Below are 6,859 nucleotides of genomic sequence, written 5' to 3'. Positions count from 1 at the left end.
AACAAACCATATCTGACTCACCAGCATGAGCAGCAGAAAGATCTCTAAAATTTGTCCTTTGAAACCAGGGTACTATAACAGAGCTGTTTGAATAAAGAGAATGAAAATCCACAAAATGCACTCCTTCTTGCCTGGCTCTGTTTCCAAATTGCCATCCCTTTCTTTTCAGCTGCTGTGGAATAACACCCAAGTCAAATAATTTTCATCTGTTTTCGTTTCTCGGGTATGTGAGAGCATTCAGAGTGAGCATTGCGGAATTACTCAAAATTAATAACAAAGCTTCTATCTTCTGACTGTTCTCGATGCATCTGTACAGCTCCATAATATGAAAATAAGTTAATTGTTGTAACGCACTACACATGCTCTAACTTCTTACAAATTGAGAGCATTCCCTGAGCTTCCAAAGAAGAGTAAGGTCACACAGGTGTGAAATACCTGAACATCTGACATGTTTATTAAGGATGTGAAGTTATCCTGTGTGGAAGTAAAGTCTCCAAATGTATGATGTTTGTCAGGGGCTCTGCAAGTGTTTCCCTAATAAAAAAAAGAAAGTTTTGCATGCATTTCCCAGAGGGAAGGTGATTCACCATGCCAGGTTGAAACCCAGTACACTGCAATGTAAGCAGCTCATGAGACTTGGTGGCACAGTGTATGGAAATCCAAGCATGACTCACACACTCAATATAGGATTGCAAGGAGGTATTTGCAGTAATTGAGCAGAACTTTAGCATCATATCCCCCCTGTTCCGTGCAGAAGTACCATGCAAGAGTAATCCTTTCTGATTCAGCCAAGTGTTCAGGGAGGTGCTTGATCCCATACACGCACTTAAACAGGACAGCAGACTGATTTAAGCAAGTAAATAGGATTAGGGGTAGGCTTAATGGTTTTGCATCACACGCAGCCTGTGCTTTAAAGAATAGCTAAAGCAAAGAATGCCTTCTGTTTTCTGAATTGATTTTCCTCAAGCCTGGGGGGCTGAGGAAAGGGAACAATCCAATTGCAGAGACAATCTTGGAGAGCAATGGGAGATCCCTGCAAATTTTCTGTAGCCATCAGTGGACAGGAGTGCTCCAGTCACGGGCAAGAGCTTCAGCCCAGCTTTGCAAAAGGTGGACTCAGCATGGCTCAGCACCATCCTGGGAGCGAGAAGGGGGAACTGATGAGGGAAATGTTAGCACTGCCTAACTGTAGACACATAAATTCAGCTCCTGAATGAAGAGTGTGATTCACAATTGCTGTATACAACTGGAGACAGACAGTCTCCTCCACAGTGTGACTCAGAATGACCTCTGGAACTTACAGATGCTCCAGAGGAGGCTACCTTTATTAATTTTACAGTAAATACAAATAAATATTCAAAGTATTATGAATACTTCTTCCTGAAAAGCTTCAAATTTGATGCTCAAAGTCTTGAAAAAATTTTGACTGCAATGTTTTTGCTAGAGACTCAAGATCCAGTGTTTGCAGAGCCCATTACACACTTCTTGGTTGTGTTACAAAGCCAGCAATGTTTCACTGTCTAAACTGTTCAAAGCCTCCTGCAGAGTTATAGCTATCTTTTGCATTATAAGAGTAGAGTTGTTTTTCCATTAGTGCAATAGCAAAAATACAGAATTCTTTGGGAAATTCTTCACCCCCAGCTGCTAAAGGGATAACCAAACAAGCAAATCTCCCTTCCTCTTCTGTCCCACTCCAAAACAACTTGTGCTATTAATACTACTATGATGGAAAATCCAAACTGAAATTTAGCTTTAAACTCTGTTTTACCAAATTAGTGCTGCAGCTTCTTCCTTCTTGCTGTTCCTGCTAAGAATTGCTACATTCCAGCATCAAAGACACTTTACATGGAGCTGTACATGGATGGAGTTGTTACATGTGCACGTGTGTGTATTTTTCTACGTAAAAATGTAAGCAATGAACTGTATTCAGACAGCTTGATGCCTGAAACTCATGGATGAAGCAGTGTTTTTAATAAGTACTGGTATTTTCAGAAAAGTTTCACTCAAGGACGGTGCACCTCTCTGAATGAGGTAATAGAAATACATTGTAAAAGAGGAGAAGCTCACAGCTGAGAGTTCATACTAAATCCTGGGTTTTTAATATGTCTCTCATGAGCAGTGAATGAGGATGGAAGTAGCTGAGCTCTCTGTTGAGCTGTGGGGCCAAACTTCGTCCTGACATCCTGGATATCTGTGGTGCTCTGCACCCCACCGACTTGTTCTGAAGAGGGGAATTAATTCTGTGGGTCTAATGGGGCTGGCATTTGGCTCTCCTCTTTGTCCAGCCTTTATGGATCTGTTTCACAAGAGCCCTTCGCTCGCAGCACAGGCAGAGCTGCACGCCCCGGTCCTAAGTGCACTTCCTTATCAGAATATATGGCACTGCATTATGCTGCATGTTCATGGTTTGAAACACTGGCTGATAATGTGGCCATAGTCAAACAAAATGCTGCATGCAACAGCAACCATTTCATTTGTTTTAGGGAAAGAATATGACATCAGAAAGAAAGAGATATATGCTTAGCTACATGTGATTGGAAGAAGTCAAATAACTGAAATGATGTAAGCATTAAGATATATTTTCCTGATAGTGACCCACTTTCATGTATTACCTATTTATTTTTCTCTGGTATCTTAGTGGGACTTGAAACATATTAGACGTATTTTTTTTCCAGTATGTATTTCGTGCATTGCTGGAAACAAAATTTCTCATTCTTTCTGGTTACATTATTCTCACAAATAGCAGTAGGAGAAGTGATATTTTAAATGGGTTCTTGTGTAATTAAATAGAAGAATGTTTACAGAAATTAGCTTTATTAGTGCCTAGAGTGGTTGAACTTTGAACTTTTTCAGTCTGCAGTTAGAAATATTAGATACTGATTCCGAGCAAAATACACATTTCTAGAGTTTTCCTTTTCTAAAATGCTGCTGTGAGTGGAATGGTCCCTCAGAGCTTTGAAAATGGACTTCCTGAAAGGAAATACTTGATCAAACAGAAAGGGTTTAGGCTGTGCAGGTACTCTGTGTTGTATAATAACTCTTTATTTTTCTCCCTGTAATTTTTCTTCTATGATTATTTTCAGAGCTGTACTAACTCAGATGACAACTTTCCTTACATTTGTATTGTACATTTGCAGGAAAACTGCAGTGGCAGAGGGTGGCTGAATGTTGCAGAAGAAGACTTTCAGGGATAGTGCAGTCCCTCCTGTTGCTCTGATGCACAAGGAGTTAATTGTGACTGTCCCCTCCACAGTGTGATCTGTGCACAAATAAACACAAAAATCAGGTGTTTCCCCTCCCCGTGAATGTCAATGTGCTCTTTTAACAAACAGACCACGTCCTCATTTAATCCATGACACTAAGACAATGCAATAAGAAATACTAGAGCTAGTATTTCATTTGTAAGGCCCCCCTTTTCTCCCTTAAATTAGCCTTCTCTTTACTGAAAATGCTTGTTTGTTTTCCGAGTGAAGAGGAGAGGGAGAGGTAAGAAAGAGGACACTTCATTTGAAAACTAAATTATCTAGTTGGAGTTATAAGATGTGACTTATCAGAAACTCTGTTTGGAAAACTCAAAGCTGGTGAAGGTAGAAAGTTCAAATGCAGCATTTCAAAAGCCAGTCAGCTTGAGAGAAAAAATACTGCTTAGTGTGGAAGCTAGGTAGTTTGCTCTAATTTAGGCTTAGATTTCTCTATTTTCTTAACACTACTTCAGAAACCCATTTTCTGTGTACATTTACCATGAATATTTCTCATAAGGGAATGCATCCATTGAAATCACATTAAGTGTTTTAGCTATCCTTAGGGCATTTGACAAAGCAGATTTTGTAATTGAGAGGTAGTTGGTTACACTATGTACAGTGTACAAGGGTTTAAGGGCTTGTTTCTCTGCTGGCTTGAGATGTGACTAGTGGTGGAGGGAACAATTATTTCAACAGTTTTTCATGCAAGGAAGTGAAGAGTGTTTACCTTGAGCCCCGGACTCTTTTTTGCTGCATTATTTCATTTTAGTGCTTCTGACACACACATCTGTGTATTAAATAGGCAGAATTCTTTAAACTCTCAGAATTACCAACAGTGCTGCTGTCAGTGATGTCCACAGCAAACCTTATTTGGCTGCTGTTGTGAGAAGGAAACAAGGGAGTGTTACTGCTGAAGAGATCCCTTGGAAACCCTCATTTTCAATACATTCCACATTTCTTTCCACCCAATCCTGGTTACTTCCCCAAGCCATCATTTTTCATTCTAAACTCCATTTCCCATTCCTTTTAAGTCAATAGCTTGGCTTTATCTTACTGTTTTCTTTACAAATGTTAAGACCACACACTGAGCTCTGCTAACACATTGTATTATGCTACTGGTAGACAAATTTTAACATCACATCACATACATGTTGCAGTTGCTGTTGTCACATGCCTTTTAAAAAATACTTTTATTGGATGAAATTGTCTCTTTCTCAAGAAAAAATCTTGTTCTTCAATATAATTTATTATGCCTTTTAAAATTCTGTCTGTTCAATAAAATCTTTGCTATATTATAAATACCTGTAACGAAAATATAATTTAAAATTCTGAGAGAAAACTTTTTTTTTTTTTTTACTTTTACATTTTTCACAAAACCCACACAGGCACCAAGGAAAGACTAACAATAAAAATAATTTACTCCTGTACAAGCTGATCTGGGTTGGAAACATTCAAAAGAGAGATTTTAAACTTGCTGTCTGTTGAAACTTTGGCTACAGCATAGGAACTGATCTTAAAACAAAGGAGGGTCTTTTGTTTCCCACCCTTTTAACCTGAACATTTCTTTCAAGGCCTGATGGAGTGTTGTTAGTACTTTCCTCACTGTAATATACCTGAATGAGGACTTGTTGTTATCTAAGGGAACCAGCGCTAAGCCTCATTGCACAGGACTGAAAGTGGCCCTTACCTTGCCATAGGAGTCTCTCCTGAAAATTAAACATTAGTGAAAATAAGTGCTCTCATTCTGTAATAGCAGCAATTAGAAATTTTCATGGTTTGCTTGTTCATTAGTTATGCATTGCCAGAAAGCTTTTGCATGGAAAGGACAGCTAAGGGAAAGCTTTCTAATCTGGACCACTTGCAGGAATTTTTATTTTTTTTTTAATGACTTCTCTTCCTAAGCAAATTTCTTAGTAGAGAGGGAGAGATTCAGTAGAAGCAGCATTCAATAGCAGAGATATTATCCTTCAACTGCTGACTAGAAGAATATTAAAGAGTCCTTAAAACTGGCAAAAAGGCAGGCTAAGACCAAGATAGCCATGAAGCCACCACAAAGAATGTTTTTTAAATCTTACGTTTGGTAAAAAATTTTCAAGGTTGTCTTTGGAGAAGTCCTTTTTTTCCACAGAAGTCTTAATTAGTTACAGTAAATAGGTTTACCTTTAAATTACAGGATTTGGTGTCAAATTTGAAAAACTTTTATTTGAACTGATGGATTATGAGCAAAATGTAAAATTCCTGTCTTAGTGACACTTGCATAATTTTAAGGAATAGACAGTGAAAAAGAATCTAATCAAATATTTCTAGAGAGTCTGCAAAACACATTTCAATAGTAGGCAAGAGGGCGAAAAGTAAAAAGCAGACAGCACTTTTTTGGGCTTTCTTTAGCACTTCAATGAGATAACTATCCCCTGGGAATCTTCATTTCCTTGTTCTAGATCCCCTAGCTTTTCTGACCATCCAACATGGCTTTTTATTTTTTAATTATTAGAAACAAAATAATATATAATTTTGACTCTCGTTAAAGAGGTATGTGTGGAAAACTGCTAATTTAGGGAGTTGCTCACCCTAGTTGCTTTCTGACAGCCACCTCTGCCTCAACCTCTTCTTCCCACTCCACATTCCATGCTCACTGCTCCCAGGGTACTTTTTTCTTTTTTTCTTTTTTTTTTTTTTTATTTTTTTCTTTTTTTAATCTCTGACATTTTTGCCTCGTCTTCGTAGATATTTTGGGAATGTTACAGTCTTTGGGTGGACCTTTCTGCAACAGCTAGGCTCACTGCTCCACTTGGCCTGGCTACTTGCAGATGTAGGCATCTCAGAAGGCAGCTTTGTACTAATTTTGAGACCAGACTGAGGCTCCACAGGTAGGAGGTTGGAGCCCAAAGCTCATGTATTTGACACAAATAGATCAGTACTCCATCAGGTGACTCATAACTGGTGAAAAGAAAGCCAAGTGCTCTGAAGTGAGACCCTGTCCTCGTTAAACACGTAGGGCCTAGAAAGACCAGGCTCAGAATTCAGGCACTTCACTTGGGTAAGTTCCAAGTCTGCCGGAGAGAATTCCATCCCATGGTCTGGGATGCCTCAGTGGGGGTTCTCTTTTATTAGCATGTTTCTGTCTGTAGTCTAGATTGTGAATAACTTCATCAGTGTTCACTGATGCCCCAGTCCAACCCCAGCCTCCCAGATGTTCCTCTACAGGAGAAGAGAAGGGCAAGGGAGCATTGTTTGGAGAAGGAACAAAACACCTATGGACGGAAGCAGTACTGGCTGCAAGTATTAAATCGGAATAAATGACAAGTATAACAAAGACTGCAATATTCATGACAAATCCATGGATGAGAATATATCCCCATAGCTTTGGCAGTTTGGTTCAAAACTGCTTGGTAATTCAGGTTTTGAATCCTACTGCATGCTTAAGTGAAGAGGGTGGAAGAATAAGTAATGTGAAAATTGTTTAAAATAGAGTATTAGGGTTTTCAGGGGAGTACTATTGCATTTTATGCCTGAGGGGGCAAATCTACTCTGAAGAAAGATTTTGAAAAAGGATAATACTAAAAAGTGTAATTTTGCTGTCTTATCCCCTCGCACCCGTTTTTTCCCTTCCTTGATAT

This window comes from Pyrgilauda ruficollis, unplaced genomic scaffold, assembly GCF_017590135.1.
Source record: "Pyrgilauda ruficollis isolate IOZ18807 unplaced genomic scaffold, ASM1759013v1 scaffold180, whole genome shotgun sequence".
Taxonomy (NCBI): Eukaryota; Metazoa; Chordata; class Aves; order Passeriformes; family Passeridae; genus Pyrgilauda; species Pyrgilauda ruficollis.
The sequence above is the reverse complement of the archived record's forward strand: the minus strand, read 5'-3'. Positions refer to the sequence as shown.